Below are 19,812 nucleotides of genomic sequence, written 5' to 3' on the forward strand. Positions count from 1 at the left end.
GGAAAATGACTGAATTCCCTCCGAAGATAAAGCAGACTGCGTGGAAATAGTGGCAAAGAATCTCATTCCCACACTAATGGTAGTAGAGAAGAAACGTAAAGGCAAACGTATTTTGTTTTTATCTCTGTGCCTTTTATCATGATTGTTTCAGAGAGCACCATCACTATTGTGACAGTTATTTCGAAATTGTGAAGTAGTACGAAATCCAAAGTGGAAAAGTGTCTTAAAAGTTGTTAAAACATCGGCATGCAAAGATGACTTCTAGATCAAATTTATTCCTTAGCAGGCTAGTTCTGAAGGGATAAACAGTACAGTTCCAGACAACCATCTTTTAACAAAAATTTAATATTAAAAAGTTACTTATTTAGCAACTACGAACAGTGTCAGGTTCCACAAAATTTGCTGAGACCAAAACGTCAACGAAATGGTTTAAATTGCTGAAAATACCCCGGTTACAGGAGGTTCTTATGCAGCTCCAAGGTGGGAGTCATGATTCTTTTCTCTTACACAAATTTAGACAACTGTGTTCTCTCTCCAGCCTCCTGGCCATCTGTAGAGATGAGGAGGTGTGTACAGATGTGGGCTCAGAGCAGAACAAGCTACTTCTCTGAGCTCATATTTTTGGCAGTCACCAATTTCACCCTCACCCACCAGAAGCAGAGAAGTTATCAGCTTTGTCTCCCCCCCTCTCCCAGTATTTGCCTTTCCTCCTGGTTTTTCTAGAACACTTGTCACCATATTTACTGGAGTACAGTTATCACTGGTTCTAAAATAACAGCTTTTATAAGACAGAGAAATATTTCAGATCTTTTAGGGGAACTTCAGACACAAAGAAATTAAACTGTGTGGTAAATCAGCAGCCAAACCTGCAAAGGGGCCAAATGCTCCCCTGATCAATACCTGCATTAATCACCAGACACTCCTCCCTGGATCACAGAGTTGCTCAGCACTGAAGGCTTTTACCCACTGGGCCTTTTAGCAGTTTCCAGTTTTAGGAGTGTTCCCAGTTATCCTGGACGCCCATCCCCGTTCCCACTGTAAGCAGCGCTGCTTGTCAAGCCTGGTGCTGCTCTTTAAGGTCACCCAAATGGCACAGCTGATCACTTTAAAGGAACAGATTAAGTCTCTGTATGACTGAAGACCTGGACAGCATGACTGGGTAACCAAAGAAGCCCTAATCTGTTTGCCAAGTCCAATTATCCAGACATGGAATCAAGAGATCATGAGGCATTAGGACACTGAATAACTGCTCACCAAACAGCTCCAGCTCTCTGAAAAGATGACAGTTACTAAGAGTCTGTGACATGGAAAAGGGGTCCTTCAAAGCAGAGGTGGGGAGAAATCAGGCCTTGGGCATTTATGCTTTCCTCTCATCTTCTGTTGAGCTAAACCAGGTAAAGAGCAAAGGGGAAGAGATTGGGATTGGAAGGAGAAGAGGAGTAGAAAACCAAATGTTCTGAGTCTGTATCTATGCATTTACAAATTCCAGCAGATACCTGAGATTACATCTGGCATCTCATTTCTCAGTTTAGCAAAGGTCTTTGAAGCAAATAAGATGAGCCCAAGTTCCTTCATTCCAGTGAGTCCAGGCACCAGCTCCAATAGGTTCTCAGGTAGGATTTCAACCTCTTTACTTAAGGGGGAAAAAAGCATCTCCAGTTCTCACTGCACTTACTGTTCAGCAAAGCAACTGCAGAAGCCAAGAACTGAGGCCACACAAATTCCTCTTTCTCTTTGTTTCAGGGTGAGGAGTTACATAAGTAACATTTATCCAAAGTGTTGCCCATTAACAAGACCCCACCTAAGCACATCTTTCCTGTCTTTATGTAAAAAGAAAAATTAGCCAGTCAGGTTTCTGGGATCCACCTCCATAGTAAAGTACAGCCCAACCTGAAATGTCTCTTCCTAATCTACTGTAAATCAGGCTTGGCTCTGGGGTGCTCCCCTACCACAGTATATGGTGTCATGGGGCTAAACACTTCCCACGTTTCCATGGGAGCCTTCTGTTCCTCAGGTTTCTCTACAAACACTTTAGACTCTTCCATATCACCCTTTATGGATTCCTTGCAGCCCCTTCACATGTCCTGCTTGGAGATCCACGTTCCCTGCTTGTCCCATCACACCACAGCTGTGGCTCTCTGGTACTTCACTCCCTGAAGTCACAAGCTGTGCACCTGCAGCTCCCCCTGCAACTCCAGAGTCCTTTCCATTAAAGTAAATATCCCCAAATTGTCCCATCAGACACACAGCAATCAGGCAGAACAGAGAGGGACATGCAGGAAAGCACTAAGTGCATGGAGGGTCAGGGAGCAAAGTACAGCCCCCAGATCCAGAGAAAAGAACAAGTTGCCACCTGCAAAGAGTGCCCCTTCAGCACAAATTTATCAGAAACCAGGAATAAATGGCTGATTCTTCCACTTGTCTTCGTACTGGAAGATGGATGTCTTCACCCAGACTGAGCATCAGTCACACACCTACCAGAGCACCACAGAGCCTCCTCAGCTGGAAAAACCAGCCATGCAGGTTGGGCCACTGCCACCTCTCCCCACCACGGCCAGAGAATGAACACACCAACAGCAGTTCTGTGCATGCAGCCTCAGAACTGATCAAATGCTACCACACAGTTACTCAGCAGATCCACCGGTAACGTGTCAGCTGTTGTTATGGTTAATGAAAACCTGCACAGTCCGTGGATCTGATCCTCCCAACGTGACGCCCAAGAAGACCCTCGTGGCAGTGCCAGCCTGTGCAGGGCCAGTTCTGGCACAGCCCAATGTGGGACACCAAGCAGCTGCAGAGGGGATGGGGGGTTGGCTTCCCACACACCTGGGGCTGCTGCTGCCTTTCCAGAGGGCAGTGCTGCCCATTGAGATTGACCCCAACAAAATCCTCCCTAATCCCATTCTCCACCCAGTCCAATGGCTCAGGAGAAACATTTCCCCATGGAACATCATCCCTGTGTCTCAGGGAACACTAAAGACTCCTGAGGGCCCAACACTCGAGACTCTGTGCCAGCACTCCAATCTGCTGTGTGACAAGTCAAACAAGGAATGTGTTCAGCCAAAGTGTCTCCCCTCCCAAGAATCAAAGGAAAAAGAGAGAAGGAAAGGCCCTAAACTCAGCCTGCCCTTTTCTGCTCCAATGGGGGGCAATTTTTATGAAGCAGCACCAGTTTCTCACCATTGAGTTCATTTATTGTCAAGCCAGGTGCCAAGTTCTGCATCAATCACTGTTTCACTTCAAAGTTTAAGGTCTAAAATCTTAATCAACTCTGGTTTATAATATTTCTTCAAGTTCTGTGACATCTCATGGCTACCCACAAGAAAGACTGTTCTTCCCAGCCAGACTTTTCAATACAAAGTAAATGCACAAAAAGAACAAGAAGCTGCAAAATTTAATTTACAGGGATAGCCATACATACCCCAATTTTATTTTCTTTTTCAGCATACAATTAAGAGTAATTTAATTCCCCTGTGTAGGCATTACATGAAAGAGAAACATTACTGTAAGAAGAGCTCAGTACTATTGGCACACAAACCTTAGGACAGATAAATTAGACCTCAGGAAAAACAGCATGTAATTTACATTTTGTTATGTCAATCACCACTAGCATCTTAAGGCTCTTAAACACCATGCCAAACCACAACATAAGGGAACTAATGTAAGTCAACCCATGTGGCAGGATCACTTAAGTTTCCACAATCCAAGAGATCCCCTAAAATGGATTTCATCAGATTATTCCTCTTCAACATTCATTTACACCTTTAATTTGCCAGCACGTTAGGACAGTATTTTGCTACAAAGTTGTGCATAGTTCTAGAAAAACCAACAGTGTAAAACAAGGACATGAATTAATCCTTCAGCACTTGAGAAGCCAACGGACCAATGTGCAGGTGGCCAGAAAATCCCCCCTTGGCTTAGTCCCCGAGTTCTTGGCTGAGCAGAGGGACAGAACAGCCCAGGACTGTGCTTTCCATCCTCCCCCAGAGCAGAACAAGTGACATCCCGGGTGTGTTCCCTCCTGCAGCCAGCACCTCTGCCCAGCCTGGCACCACCCAGGGAAGCTCAGGGTGGGCACTGCAAGGCAGAGCTGGGAGCACGAGTGAACAGCCCAGCACAGCCAGGGGTTCTCCATCCTTTCCCATTCCACCACCAGAAACATAAAGGTAATTTAGTGCAGAATAAAGCCCAAAATCCAAAGAGCAGCATGTTTACTCACTGCTATAATTCGTAAGGATTCCTGGGCAGGTTTTTTGTTAAGGGACATGAACTGAGCTTTTCAGAGAAGTTCAGTAGGAACACTGTCCCTCTGTGAGCTGAACAGACACGGACTGGGACTGTTCTCTGTCCTCAGTGAAACACTTGCACATCAGAAGGAAAAACTACAAACTACTGCCAAGAACTGCAGAAGTACAACTGAAAAAATATTGTCTCTGGCCTTGTAGCTTGTATCAATTATTGCTTTTAACAAAAGATTATCAGCCAATATCAGGTAGGGCAGCTCAGGCTTCTGCTTCCTTAAACATCAAGTACAAAGTTTCTGTTTGTCAAATCACGCTGCGAGTGCAACAAACGTACCCAAACTCTGGTTTCCACTGAAAGGTTTGAGACTTAAATCCTTCTGCTCTTTCAATCTGTATCAGTTTTTCCCGTTGCTTTAAACAGGAATTTTCCTTTTGGTTTCCTGCCTGCAGCACGCTCAGCAGCGCAATCTTCACTTGCCAACCCTGCTGGGTTACAGCGAATCCAGGACACTACACCAGCCAAGTGCTCCTCATGTGGGTGTTGTTGGAGAAGTCCTCCCTCCCCCAACCCCATAAAGTGAGGTACAGACCCCAAAATGCCATGCTGAGCTCTGCTGTTGGCATGGTGAGAGACACCATAACTGCAGGCTCCCCAGGAGCTGGAAGGGAGCTCAGGGAGGTGCTGACTGACCCTCTGCACCCTCACCCAGCACCTCCTCAGCCACCAAAACCTCCCAGGTACCTGACCCCACCTGCCCCCAGAGCTCCCCCTCACCCAGCCCAGTCTGGAAAATGCACCACCAGCACAGTTTCACTGTTCCACATTCACACTTACACAGCCTGGCCCCTGCTAGGTGTCTGTGCATCACCCCAGCCCAGGACAAACCTCTGTTCCCTGTGTTCATACTCAAACATGCTCACCGTGGCTTTTCACACACTCAGAAGCTTGTTCTCCAGCCAGAGCCTTTCCCTCTCCCCTCCTTCCAGCCATGGATGTGCTCTTCAAAGAGCCCTATTTACATGCCAAGTTACAAAGTTCAGCTGCTTCCAAAGCAACGTGGAAAAACTGCAGCTTTTATGATTCTACAGTGAGGTTTTTCACAACATGAAGCAGCTCCTTTGACTACTTTTTTTTAAACATTTTTTTTTATTTCCAAACAAGATTTCACAGTTCAAACCCAAAAAAATCTCAGTCCACCCCAGGCCTTTGAGGGGCTTCAAAAGAGAGCTCTGTGACCTCAAGCATCACGTTACTGAATGAACATCCAGGGAAAAGCTGCTTACAGGTCAGAAACAAGGGTCACCAAAATCCCCACATCCCCTGGAGTTCAAACTGTTTCTCTAATGTTCAGGCCTGGCATAGCCTGCCTTATGCCATCTTCTGCTGTACCTTCCATTTGCTTACTCTCCTTCTCCTGCTTCTGAACCTCTGCTATGGAATCAGTCACGTCTGAAATTCCTTCAGGACAAACCACAAGGCTGGATTTGGTCGCTTCTTCAGCACCATTCCCAAGAGTTACCCCTGGGGCTCCTCCAGCCCCCAGCATAAGCGTTTCTAGATGGAATCTTTCTCCCCTTTCCCAAGGTGTTAAGTCCCAGACTTCCACCCCCTGTTTAGCCTGTCAACCACACGGAGCAAGAACTGGCACTTCATCAGCACCATCTTTGTGCAGAGATGTCAATACTGCCAATAGTTCAGTAATAACAACTAGGCTGGATGAAGAGCCCAAGCAAATAAAACCCCTTTATAAAATCAGGACTGACAAAATCAGCAAGACTAAAGATTCTGTTTGAACTAGAAATGCCAGAGCAGCACCAGAGTGGCACCAACCACGACGGGATCTGAGAAACAGAGAACTGAAAACACGAAACCCTGGCCCTTTAGCAATCCTTACCCACTCTTCTCCACAGCTCTCCCTTCACTCTGCACCAACACCAAGCAAAGGAAAACGACTGGAAAGTTTCAGAGAGAAGAAAATGCAACATGCCAAGAACTTCCACAGGCAAGTCCAACTTCCTAAAAACGACCAGGAATTTAGTAGGAGCTACAGCCAGCCCCAGCCTGCTGACACGGATTTCTCCTTCCTCTCTGCACACGCAGGAAATAACACATCCAGCTATTCCACCTTTCTGATGGGCCACTGAAGAGGTGGCTGTTTAAATTCTTGGAAATCCCACTGCGAGACACAGCCTTGTGCCCACGCAGGGACAGACACTGCAGCCTCTCCAGAGACACCCCCAGGCCTTCCTCCCTTCCCATTCCAAAAGCTTTTATGGCCTCTCCTCCAAGTACAGACAGCACTGCTCCATCCTCCTTCCTTCCTTCCTTCCTTCCTCTCTGCCTCCAGTGCTGCTTCCTTTGGGTCTCAGAAATGGTTACCATGTCTTTAAAAATCAAAGAAAACCAAGGTTTGCAAATAGTCCTTCCTTCTCTGTTCTTTCTAAGGATGTTAGAAAGTATTGTGCATGAATGGAGCTATTTTCATTTTCTGCCTTTACCCTACAAGGCCAGGCTTCAAATGCTTGTTAGAACACCCAGCTATTTTAAATCAAGTTAAATAGCCCAGCTATTTTAATTAACTTACAGTTTCACAGACATTTTTTGGAACTGGAGATCTGAAATACCTGATGTTCCTCACAAGAATCCCCACTTAAGTCTGTCTCCACTTCAACCACACTTAGCATTTATGAGTTTCCAGGACAAAGTATGATAAAACTTTTAAAAATTGTTAATGAACTATAGGACACAGATAATGAAAAAAAGTAATTCAGAAACATCCAGGACCCCCCCATGTTACAAATTTTCTATTCTGCCATGCCCTGTGCAGGAGCTGTTTGGAATGTTCGCTCTCTTCTTTCTGTAAATCACATGGCACCATTTTCAGACCCATGTAAATAAATAATAAGACATTTAGCCAGATAATGCATATTTCTACTTTGACTCAAAACTCGAGTTCTGCTCTGCTCAGGAGCCCCCGTGTCAGTCCCTGGACATCCCTTTGACACTCGCACTTCCAGAAAGAAATAGCAGGTTAATGATTACCAAAATCCAGTGCACGGCGAACGCGGAATGAACGAGGGAAAAGACCCAAACAAACCATGAACCAAAACACAGCCGGGGGTCCCCAACGCCGGGAACCTGCAAGGGGCCCGGGGGGAGAATGCAGTGCCGGAGCATCCCCGTCCGCACCGCACCTGGAGCCGGCGACAGCCCAGGGACAGCGCCCAGAACACCGCCCCGGCCCCGCCGCCGCTGCGCGCCCTGGAACAGGTAACGCGGCCCCGCACAGGTAACGCGGCCCCGCACAGGTAACGCGGCCCCGCACAGGTACATCCCCCCCTCCCCCCCTCCCGCACCGGTAACGCGCCCGGTGCCGCCGAGCCCTCGCCCCTCCGCCACCCGCGCCCCGCGCAGCCCCCCCCGGCCCCCCGCGCGCGCAGCAGCGCCCCCCGCTCCCCCGCCGCGTCCTGCCCTTGCCCGCTGCCCGCAGTGCCCGGTGCAGTGGGAGGAGCGGTGCCCGGGCACGGCCGCCCCGCCGCCCCGACCCCTCCCCGCCGCCCGCCCGCCTCACCCCGCTCGGCGGCGGCCCCGGCGCTGCCCCCCGGCCCCGGCGCGGCCCCGTCCCGGCTGCGCGGCCCCGTCCGGCTCCTCCGGCTCCGCAGCGCCGAGCGGGGCTGCGCACGTGACCGCGCCCCGCGCCCCCATAGGCTGCGGCTGCCGGGCAACGGCGCCCGCCCCTTCCCTGCACCTGAGCGCGCCCTGCGCCAGCGGCGTACGGGCCGCGCCAACGGCGCAGCGCCCGCCGGGCCCGCCCGGCCCCCGCGCCTGCCCCAGGGCGGCCCGGCCCGGCCCTCCGCCCACCGCACTCCCTCTCCCGCCGCCCCCGCCGCCGCCCCGAGCGCCCCGCGGGCCGCACCTGGGAGCGCCCCTTGCGCGGAGCCCCCGGGGAGGTCGGTGTGTGTTACAGACTCTCCGTAGTGCCGTCAGCGCGGCCGCCGCACCTGAGGGCGCCCGCTGCGCAAACGGCGTAGAGCGAGCGTGGCGGGCGCAGGGAGCGCAGGCGGAGGGCGGGCAGGTGTGTGAGGGCAGGGCCGGCCCCGCTCGGCACCGGGCGGCGGCACCGGCACGGCCCGGGGTGCCAACAGCGCCGGCTGCCCCGCCTCGCCGGCCGGGGGGGCCCGGAGGCTGAGGGGGCCCGGAGGCTGAGGGGGCCCGGAGGCTGAGGGGGCCCGGGCTGGGCCGGGGCAGCGCCGAGGAGAGGGACCAGGGTGAGAGGGGCAGGGCCGCGGCCCCTCACACCGCGCTCGGCCCCGGTGGGTTTGGCACCCAAAGCGGCGCAGAGGGAGCGGGTTCCCCAGCTGAGCCCAGGAACAGCGTTTCCATGGGGGCGGTTTTGCAGTGTGGAACCCTCAGCCGTTGTCTGAGCAGGTGAAATCAAGGCAGCTTTGGGGTGTGCTCGGGCAGGTCGGGCTGCACAAGTGATGTGGGGTTCCGTGATCTCCATCTGTCTCTCCTGGAGATCAAGAAAGGTGGGTTCAAGAAAGCTTTCCTCTCCCTGGGACAGTTCTTCCCAATCCCAGAACGTGGCTGTGGAGTTGAGGAGCTCCCAGCACTGATGCTCATCAGGCTCCAGAGCAGCCCTGGCAAGGCCAAACCTTTAGGTATGAGGAGGAAGCAATGAGTCTGGTGTGTTATTTCTTCTTTGGGTGTGCATTCCCTAAAACCTTCAGGGAACTTCGTATCCCTTCAACATTCCATGTGCTTCCACACTCAAATGGCCAATAAATTCAAGCGAGTGTGTGAGAATTTCTGCCAGGTTCTCCAGGTTAAGTGCCTTTTCAAACCCAGCTCTCAGCGTTCGAGCGCGTAGCAATCGTGCCTGGTATCACTTTTTACACCTTTCAAAACTGATTTTACATAGGCTGTGAAGATGAAAGACTGCTGACTGGGGAGCTCTGTTCCCAAATAATCAGCACACAACGTGCTGCGCTGGAGCAGCCTGAGAGGGAACTTTGGCCAAAGGCTGTGGGATCAGGAGATTTGCGGTGCTGAAGTGAAACAGTAACTTTCATTCAAAAATGGAAGTGATTTCAGCATTAGAGTGGAAGGAAAAGCACGTGTGCATTAATAACTTTACATGCAGTAAGAGGGCCAGCTTGTTCCAATTAAACTTATATTTTGTGTACTCCTTTGCAAGGCTGTGGCTGAAGTGTCACCCTGGTTCTGAACACTCAGAATAACTCTGCCTTTGTAACAGACTTTTATCTCATCGTGTTTGAGGATTGAAAGGAGAAACAAATAGGAGGAATATGTTACTGCTTTCATGTCTCGAATTGAGAGATTTCAAAGCAATGAGTGAGTTTAGCCAAAATCTCCTGAGTGACCTTAGAATACCAGTGTGGGCCTTGAAAAGAGACAGAAGATAATAGATAGAAATCAAGGACTTGTCCAAGGACTTCACATGAGAATGTTTTCATTTGAAATGAGTTACAGGAAATAGAAACACAGCACAAATACAGCCCCCAGGAAGGCAGCTGGGGGAGATGGTGGGATGGGAAGGGGCAGCTGTGAAATGAGTGGCAGCACAGCAGGAGATGTGGTGAGGAGGGAAAACCTGCAAGAGGTGGCACCTCAGGTAGTGAAGTTATTGCAGAGGTAAAAGAAAGATGTTTTCAGCTGTGGTCTGAGTGAAATCTTGAATTTTTCTGTTGAGTTCTCCCTTGGGCTAATGATTTGCTAAGGGCAAAAACACAGAGGAAAGGGGATTGATGGATTAATTTAGAATACAGGGGATTGAAAGAGCTTTGGCGCTGCAGTACAAGGATATAAATTTAACAAGGAAAAGAACATCTGAGGTTTGGAAGAAAGTTAGCATCTGTCTTTAGGCTTCATGGAATAAAAAGGAGAAAATTGAATTTATAGCTGTAAGTGTAGTCAATAAGAGATGGGGATTGAATTGTGCCAAAAGCACCATGAAATTAGAGATACCTTGATGAAAGTTCAAGTAATTAACAATAATCATGCTCTTTCTTGGTAAAAATACTGGCATAGAAAGAATTACTTTTTAAAATATATAGCTGTGATGAAAATAATGTGTGTTTCCTGCAGATTCTTTCACAGAGATAGTTAAGACATTGCCACGTATTCTTGAGTGTTACCTGCATCCCTTGGACAAATGAGGGGCTGCAGAGGTGTGAGTGTGAAAAGGGAATTCACAGTCAAATTCTGAATACTGCACAGTGCCCTGTCCTGTCTCTTTGTGTCTCCTAACTGGAGATGGTCAGGCTGGTCTGATTTAAGAACTATAGGATGTATATAATGGGATAAAACAGATCTGAGATGTCAGTGCAGAGACCAGGAGTTGGTGGCTGAACTGTTATTTCACTGATGTTTACTGACACGTGAAATGTAGAATTATTTTGTAAAAAACCCCTTCTTTCCCTGAACTGATTTTCCTGCTTGTAGATCTCCAGCCTGATTGTGCCGTGTTAGATCGGTGTGATAAAGCAATTTGATTATTTGTTAAATAAAAGGCAGAGGCCAGGCAGGAGCTGGTGTAAATGGCCAGCATGTGAAAGAGTTGTCGTGGGCACCAGGTAACCCCCAGGAGCAGAGGGAGCCTTTCCAGGAGCTGTGCTGCCCTGCAGTGAGGTGGGCACGGGTGATGAGGCGGCAGCTGCAAACAGCACGGTGAGGACTGAATGGCTGTGAGCAGCGGGAATGGAAACCCAAGTGAGCAAGGATGAAATGCAGCCGATCACATTTCAAGTGGTTGGCATTGTTTACAGACAAGTGGGAATGCTCTCGTAGTGCCCGAGGGAAGAGGGATCTTTTCCTTGTGATAACTCAGAAATCTCTGCTTGAGACTCACCATTGTCCAGTGACCCAGTTCTTCACGGGTTTCGAATTCTGCCTTTAGACATGCACTGGAGTTAATGGGATTTGTGCACAGATAGCTGAGGACAGACTTTGAATTGGAAAAAAATAACTGTATGAGCATGTATTTTAAAAATCTCCATAGAAAAAGCTGGCTTTGCATGGGAAATTAAGTCTCATAAGCTTGAGGAGGACTTAAAATGAACTAATAATTGGAGAATTTGTAAAGGAACTTACTTGACTTTGCATCATTCCTAGGTGTTGGAATTTGCCTTGGTTTGTGTGTATTTGTTCCCAGCTGTTGTTGGTTTCTTTCAGTTCATTCTGCCTTTGTTTCTGTTTGGCCCAGGACTTGTAGGTGGTTAATCTGGGCATTGATAGGGCAAAGAGTTTTATTCTGAAAAATGCTTACAAGATATTAATTCACTTTTATTTTTAAGGTGTATCTCGGGCACAGAAGTGAGAGAGTCAAGCAGGGGAGTATCAAGTGTAGAGGGTACTTAAAAATTGAGAATTAGTGCTGCAAAACAAAAGCTGACATGGGTAAATCTGGCACTCACTTGTGTACGTAACTCATTAGCGAGAGTTTTACACAGGGCTCGCTAGTATCTGATACAGTCCTGGCTGATTGTGTGACTTGAGCAAAGGAGATAAAATGGTACCAGAGGAAAATCAGAGCCTGGGAGAGGAGGAATCACACCAGGGAATGTCACACAGGGCTCTCCCAGCCCCAGAGGAGGCGCTGTGGGGGGACATTTCAGAGATCTCTTTAACGATAGGGACGAGGATGAGCTTGGAAAGCAAGCAAAACTGGAAGCAAGGAAATGGGAAATACTTTCAGGTTATGACTAATGCAATTATTAGAGAGGCTACAGCAGGCACTGTGGTGGATTTAGCTTCAAATAAGAACAGAAGTTATGCCATGTGTGATTGATTCCAGGTTGGGTTACAATTTAGAAGTGCAATTAGTGAGTCATCTGTTACTTTATATCAATTATTAAAACCAACAAAGGTCTAGGTTAAAAAAGAGAGTGCATGCCTCAATATGTGCTGCTGTGCTTGTTAGTTTTCTGATTCCCTGCTTTGTGTGATGTGTCTGAGCCGTGCAGAGCCGTGGTACAGAGTGTTCCTGCAGCCTGCCGGTGAATTGCTGGGGGTGAGGCAGCCCTCACCTCCCAGCCCTGCGGTGTGACCCTGCTGTGGTCAGAGCCAGCCAGGGGCAGTCTGGAGTGAACCTGCAGGCCAGCAGGGCCTGAGCCCTCTGCAAACACAGGGGCTGGCATCCTATCTTAGAGCTGCTGTTTGGGGCACAGGGAGAGCAGCTCAGCCCTGCTGACAGCTCAGCTCTCCTGCAGCCTGTGTTCCCCCAGGGCACTGCTTGTGCTCTCACCCCTTCTGGCAACTGCTGAATGTGGAAAACTCTTCTGCTGGTGGCCACGGCAGAACTCGGAGCAGTTCAGTGCAGGGAGCTGTGAAGATGGGCATGGTCTGGAGACCCTCTGCACTGTGTGAACAGACATCCAGAGCTGCGCTGAACTTCACACAAGTTCCCAGTTGTCGGCCTTTGTACTTTCTAATCTGCATTTGGGATGTGCTTAACCCTCAGACGGCTGGGGTTGATGTGGTTTGCACTTCCATGTTACCAGCCGTGCTGAACCCATCTGCAGATCAGCTGTTTGCCCTTTTGGGGGTGGGATATGTTCCACGTTCAGCTCAGATCAATATCAGTATTTTCATTTGTAATCAGTGGCAAGCAGATAAATATTTGGGGCGATATGTATGTCCTTCCTAGAAAAACAGTGGTACAGCTGTAAGGGTTATTGCTTAGGGAAGAGCCTGATTGGACCAGATAAGGGATGACAGGAGTTTACTGCAGGTCCTCAGACAGATGTGTTAGGGTGGTTTTTTTTTTTTTTTCCTTTGAAGTTTAGGATTGAAAACTTGCCATCATTCCAAAGTAGAAACAACTTGGGTGGCCTTTTTATCACTAATGGGCAGAGCAACTAGGCAGGACTGAGACTGCACTGAAAAGAGCCTCTGTCACACGAGAGGTTTTCCAGGTCAAGATTAAAAGCAAAACAGCTCTCATCACATGAGCCTTTGTACTGCACCCATATTTTCTGAATGCTTTTGGCTTATCTTTAATGTTTATGCTGCTATCAAAAATAAACCCAGCTTCTCTCTCGGCGGGTGTTGTATTTAACATCAACAGTGAATAGGCTTTTTCATTCCTAAATGCTAATTTTCTTTCTGTTTTCAATCTGTTTCTGGTACAAAAAGTTTTTGTTTTCAGTGGTTTTGGGTTCTTCCCTCTTTGGTTTTTGAACTGCATGATTTCTCCTTCCCAGACCTGTTTCTGTCTAGGCAATCAGTATTTTTTTAATGGAAGCAGTAGCTGAGTGTCAGTCGATGACCCTTAGGCCTAGAACTTGAATCAGAGTTTGTTTGAGTGCAGCTGGCAGTACAGTCATCATAATTTCAAACCCTTTACCAAGACTAATTTTCATCAGCAGACAGTGGAAAACTCTTGGGAACAACTGTAATTGTCTTGCTTTGAACTGTGGTCAGAAATCTGGTCTAAAAATCTTGCTATAATGGGAATTTTGGTTATAATGAAGTAGTTTTGTAACTTCATCAGAAACCTTGTGAGACACAGCCAGAATTGGATGGCACTTGGAAAACACTCACAAGCTGTACCCTTGGGATCCAGCACTGACCTTGCTGAAGCTGGTGAGGTGTCTCCTGAGCGCAGTGGTGCCCAAACCCAGCGTGGCACCGTGGCTCTGAGCACCCTGTCAGAGCGTGGGTGCTTCTCAGAGGGGTTCCAGCTCCAGAGCAAACAGGGAAGGTCCAAAGCCTGGAGGTGACAAAGGGGTGCTGGCAGGTGCCTTTGAGCACAGCCACAGCAGAAGGCTTGCTCTTCACAGCCTGTTCTGTGTGTCTGTGGTGATGTGCTGAGATCCTCACGGTGCACAAGCCAGGGGGAACCTTTCCATGGCTCACATTCCTCACTCCGTGTGCCCAGGAAGCTGCTGCTGGGCTGAGCTCCTTCTGTCACATGATGGGATAAATGGGAGACAGACCTGCAGCAGATATGGGGCAAATATTCCAGATATTCCAGACATGGGGCACGAACCTCATCTCATCAACTGGGATGTGCCAAGATATCCCCTAAAGGTGGATGTTTGGTAGCTGGGCGTGGCAGTGAGCTGTGACTGAAACAACTCCTGTGTCTGCTGGAACACGGTGAAGGATGGGGTGTAGGAGCTCTGGAGACTGCAGTGCTGGCTATCAGTTCCAGCTGGAGGTGTATCCAATTTCCCTCAGTCTGTAAGGATGGTCCCCTGGACAGCCCAAGTGTCTGGAAGAACAGACATCCCTGAGCTGAGCATTCCCCAGCAAAGGATCTCCCAGTGGATCTCCCAGGGCTTATTGCCCAGTGCAAGTCCAAAATGTCAGGTTAGGCATTTGAACAGGAATATTCTGGGAGAGTATATTGTACATGTATTTTCTCATGTTTAGTGTAGAAATGCCTCTTTACACACCATGTTCTCTTTGCTTCCTGCTTTGGATTAGAAGCTTCCCTTCAGATTTTTGACCTAAGTTCTCTTGCACTAGGAGTGGGAGGCCGAAGACTGTTGATATATCTTGTATCTTTTTTTTTTAATTAACCTGCCACATGACTTCAGTGCAAGTATGTAGTGCTATCCTGCTTTGCTCTCCTGTTATAGATGCTGTACAGCAGTTCTGCCTCCTGCTTTGGTGTTCAGCCTTTCTATCAGTTAACTCAAATAAATGTAAAAATTCTATTAGATGCAAATGTTCAGAGTTATGACTTTTTATTTATCCTACTTGCTCTTTGATGACTTAAATTATTTCAGCTCATCTGATTACTTATTTAAGGACTATTGATCTCTGAGTTTTTTTCTGGGAGTCCTTATGGAGTGGTGTGTCTCACAAACAGCATTTGAGTTGCCTGCAAATTAAGGCAAAGAGGCTGCTGTAGCGTCGTAGTAACCAGGCAGGTGGCTTATTTTAGGCTAAGTTGTATGTGAAATATTTATGTGCTCATTTAAATACTAAGGAGCTGGAGTGCAGGCAGTCCTGAGCACAGCTCTGTCAGTCAGCAGGTGTCTCCTCAGTGACCCCACCGCTGGGCTCTGGGGGCTCTCAGAGTCTCCCTGTCACTGGGCTGTGCTGGGGAACACAGCAGAGTCTCAGAATCCTTCTGTGCTTCCTTCATCCTCTCTATGGAATGGGGGGTGCTGGGGGTTTCCTGAGGGCTTACAGAGCTCGATTCATAATTTATGTGTTTGAAGCCAGCATCTATTTGCTGTGGGTATCATTCAGTGTAACGAGGTTTTGTTGTGTGCAAAATTAAAGTATTTTAATATTACTGGAAGATTTAAAATGTGCAAGTCAAAGGCAAAAGGAGATGTTCCAGTTTCCTCTCGGTTCTGCTGCATTGTGCATCTTGCATTAGTACCCAGCCTGTGTTAGCACTCCTGCTGGATAACAATCTTCCAGGGTTATGCTGCTCCTTCCCTGAAGCACAGCTGCTCTTCCCAGGGGACAGGCACAATGCAGGCAAAGCTGCTCCTCTCTTCTCTGCTCACTAATTGATCTCTGGCTTGGCCACTTCCAGCAAGGTCACACAATTGGCAGCGACAAAACACTGTTCTGTGGGAAATTTAAAGGGGAAGAGTAGGAGTACCCAGGATGGGATGGTTTGGGTCGTATTTTAATTCAGAAACATTTTAATTTGTTGGATCTTCTGTTTTGCTTCTGCAGAGGTCTGAGACTTGGAAAGGACTGACACCAGAAGATTGTCCACTGTGACCTGTTCCTGCAGTCTGTGAGTTGTGCCCTATTCTGGAAATTGCTCTTTCCTCACCTTGTAATTCTGTTTCTGTTATTACTAGAATAGGGCATGAGCATTCTTACTCAGATCCTGTAAAGGCAAAATGATTTCTAGGCAGAAGATTGGCCATGCTGGCCTTGAAAGGCATCCATGTGGCAGAAGTGCATGAAATCATACCTGCTGTTCTCTCTGAGCTGCCTTGAAAGGTGGTGGAGATTTGGGGTTAAAAAAACCCCAGGAATAACCAAACCCAAAGTGCCAGTGTCCCATGGCAGGGTCTGTGGTTCATTCAGTGCCACTGTCACTGTCCCAGCCGGGCCCTGCCGTGCTCAGCAAGGGCACAGTGTGTGAGGCCCCGTGCTCTGCAGCCCTGCCCAGCCTGTCACACCCCTCCTTTCGAGCTGTGTGTGTCCTGCACGTGCCCACTCCAGTGAAAACGTGGGAACTGCAAATAAAAATGCATTGGCAAAGCTTAAGTGCTTAATTACCCGAAAAGCAGAAGAGTCTGCAGGGTTTGGGTAAAGGGAATGGGCCAAAGGGCACGAAGGCAGGTCTGGAAGACTGAGGGCAGAATGATGCTGTGCTGCAATAATAGGGGGTTGATGAATGGCCTGGCAGGGAGGGGAAGAGGGGTTTGGTTGACCTGGTGAGACTTGTGTGATCTAAACATGCAGAGAACGTACTGCATAAAGTCAGAGCTGTTGTAGCACCTCTAAAGAATAAAATATGCAGCTTTTCCTGAAGTGAGGGACTGCAAGGTCCCCCAGAGCAGGTGCTGAGAGGCACCTCTTGTGGAACACTGTTCATTCACGTGGTCCAGATCACAGGGAGTAACACACACGGTGTTTGTAGCTGCTCTCAGTAAGCTGGTAATTGAATTAGCAGCTAAATACTGAAAGATTAGGCATGATGTCTTTGGGAGAGGGGTGTAGAAGCAAGCCTAATTTGATTATTGCAGCAAATCCATTTTCTGTTCATTGAGAGTTGAAGCAAATAGTTGGTGGTTCAGAACTTCTTATTCTCCTTCTTATAAAGAGCTGTGCCGGTGTTTGATGTTTTAACTGTTGTGTGAGACGCGACAGCACGGAGAGGGAACGGGAAAAGGACGTGTTAGATCGTCACGAGCCCCCGAGCTAATGAATTGATTTGACACTGTTTATTCTACTAGAACTCAGGGCGATTAGCTGAATAAATGTTTAAGTTTGAATCTTTAATTTGTCTGTAAATATGTCTCGTGGTTAATGAGGAGGCGAGAAATCACGCGGAGAGTCACCTTGAGCAGGGTGCCGGTGCTGGCAGAGCAGACCCAGCCTGAGGAGGGGGCAGGGGGAAGGTGGAACCATGGCCCTTGCTGATGTCTGGCTGTGGAAATGGGTAAGGACGGACCAACCTGTAAAAGTGACTCACAGGATCAGTCATTTATCCGCTGCCACTCCTCTGAATAGTCTGCCTTTATTTATGTGTAATACACAATGAGGTGCTTAAAATGAAAACTAGAAAACAGAAAACCAAAGCAAATGGAAAGAAGCGAGTGGAACTGAGGACAGAACACAGAGTCTTTGTACTCATGGATCATCTGTGTATGTGTTCATTCATTATAGATCCACTGTAGGTAACAGTGGCAGAATTTGATATCGTGATTAATGTTGATTAATGATACAATGATTAAAATTTGGCTTTTGTTTCCAAGGGACCTTACAGCCTGATTATAAGACATTATAAGAGTTGGTTCATTTCTGTCCCTCACAAAAATGGTGGAGCTGTAAATATTGAACTAGAGTAGCAAAAACAGTCATAGTCATCAGATCAGTAAAAGTGCAGATCAGGTAAATGCCATACATTACAAAACCACTGACTGATATGAAAGGCATAGTCTGTATTCTGTATTTAAACACTTGACATTAAATAAGGTGGGTTTCATAGGTTTAAAGCACCTCTGGATTACATTATTCTGGAGTACAGCAGGACGTAGGAGCAATGTAAATGTTCTCTTTTGAGGGGGCAGCGGGGTTTCTGAGGTGTGTGAGACACGTCCTTGCAGTGAAATGGGTGTGCAGAGTGTCCTGGAATTCCATCAAACTGGAGAGAACCTGTTGTGGAGCACATTGGTGCCTGGTGCTGGTGAGGAAGTGCTCTTGCTCAGTGCTGGTTCTTCCCCCCAGGATTCCTGTGTGCCCTCTGCTCCATACATAATTCAGCTGCAATACATAATTGAAGGACTATAAAGCCACACTTACTTTCATGTATTTAAATTCCTTGATGAGCCAGAGATGGTTTTTGCCTTGTCTGTGCTTTTGCTTTGCCTTTTTGTGTAGTTTGTTGGAACAGTGAGGATCAGAGCCCAGTGAGTCAGCAGCTCCTGAGAACCACTACCAAGATGCTGTTCAGAACCAGCTGTCAGGGTTAGTATTGTACCAGGAAAAAGTATAACTATATAGCAAAGTCTAATTAATTTGCAGTATCAGATTTCACTTCCTCTGTTAGCAACATCTTCATAAAGTAAAGCATTTTCAAAGGAAAAAACAGATCTCACAGGAGCAGTAAAAACCCCTGCCTTGGATGGCCTAGACTGTGATACTTCCTAGGGACAGTGTCTGTGGTAACTGAGTGTCTGTAACCTGGGTTTCCTCAGACAGGTCTGCAAAAGCAGTGGCTTACACCTGGAATTAAAGGGGAAAGAAGCAGTCTCACATATGACCTTTCTCACTGTTCCTTTCTGTTCTGGATTCCTTCCCTTCAGAGCAGTAGTTGTGCCTGGATCCCATGGTGTTTCCAGTATTTCCAGTGCTGTAATTGCTCTGTGTGGAAAGCACTGCTGAGGTGCTCTGGGCCTTTGTGTTTCAATCACTGGATGGGTAACATTTTATATATTTAATCACCATCAAGCAGAGTTTGGATCCAAGCTATTTAGAGCAACTGTCTGTGCTATTGCAACCCACTCAGGGCCCTGAGGGAGAACTAAGAACAGAGAGAAGGCTCAGATTTCTTTGAGCAATTCAGTATTGCCAAAGACTTTGGTTTGTTATGGCTGCTGGGTTATGGGATGGAGAAGTATTGGAATGACCTGTTCAGAGAACATGGTGTTAAAAGACATCTGCTTAGAGAGTCAGGAAAATGCTGCTGCTTTCTGCTCTGAGCACCAGAACTGTGAAGAAAACATAACTTATGTTGAGCATGAGGTAGAAATCAATATCTGAAACATTCTTCAAAAACAGAATTGAGAGCTAATGTCCTTCTACAGCTCGTGGCAGGAAGAGCCTCTTCTTTAGTTGAACAACTTACCATTTACAGCAATTTTAATGAAGGATCTCCTGGCAAAAAAAAAAAAAAAAAAAAAAGACTAAACATCTCCAAACCCTCTTTTTATTGGTAAGACAGTGTGTCCCTCCAAATCCCTGCTGCTCAGCTGAACCTTGCTAGGTTTGCTCTGCCAACCTCTGTCATGGGGACACAGTCTTTGATAGTCCATGTTAAGCCTTTTCCACTTTATCTTGATAACATTTAGTTCCTTCCACTGAGGGGATGTTTTCTCTTCTGTACCTTCCCCACTTCCCCCCCCAAAAACAAACAACCAAAGCACTGCTCTGTCACTTGGCCCCTCCGGAGAGCTCCAGTGCTCAGAAGTGGCAGGAACAGTCCTGCCAGCACTCCCAGGGCTGACCCCACCCCACCCCACCCCTGGGGCTGCTGTGGCACTGCTGCAGCCCTGCCCAGTGCAGGGCCTGCCCTGTGGGCCCCTAACCCACCCCTGGGGGCTGTCAGACCCTCTGGGGTTACGGACCTGTGCTCATCCCAACCTGCAGTAATTGAGGCAATCTTCTGACAGGTCA

At 47.9% G+C, this 19,812-nt stretch overlaps 1 protein-coding gene across 13 annotated transcripts in view; it reads right to left on the reverse strand.

The window, feature by feature from the left end:
* STRBP (spermatid perinuclear RNA binding protein) overlaps positions 1–8,262 on the reverse strand; it is a 59,579-nt gene extending 51,317 nt beyond the window's left edge. For 12 of the 13 annotated variants that reach the window (XR_003571462.1, XR_003571464.1, XR_003571463.1 and 9 more), the window contains exon 1: positions 7,817–7,861. The gene's annotated coding sequence lies outside the window, so the exon portion shown is untranslated. Of the gene's footprint in view, positions 1–7,816; positions 7,862–8,161 lie in introns of those variants that run through there. The other variant, XM_027885927.1, reaches the window with a different exon arrangement.
* Positions 8,263–19,812: the final 11,550 nt, after the last annotated feature.

This window comes from Empidonax traillii, unplaced genomic scaffold, assembly GCF_003031625.1.
Source record: "Empidonax traillii isolate 1590-97213 ecotype Southwest subspecies unplaced genomic scaffold, ASM303162v1 scaffold174:size915687, whole genome shotgun sequence".
Taxonomy (NCBI): Eukaryota; Metazoa; Chordata; class Aves; order Passeriformes; family Tyrannidae; genus Empidonax; species Empidonax traillii.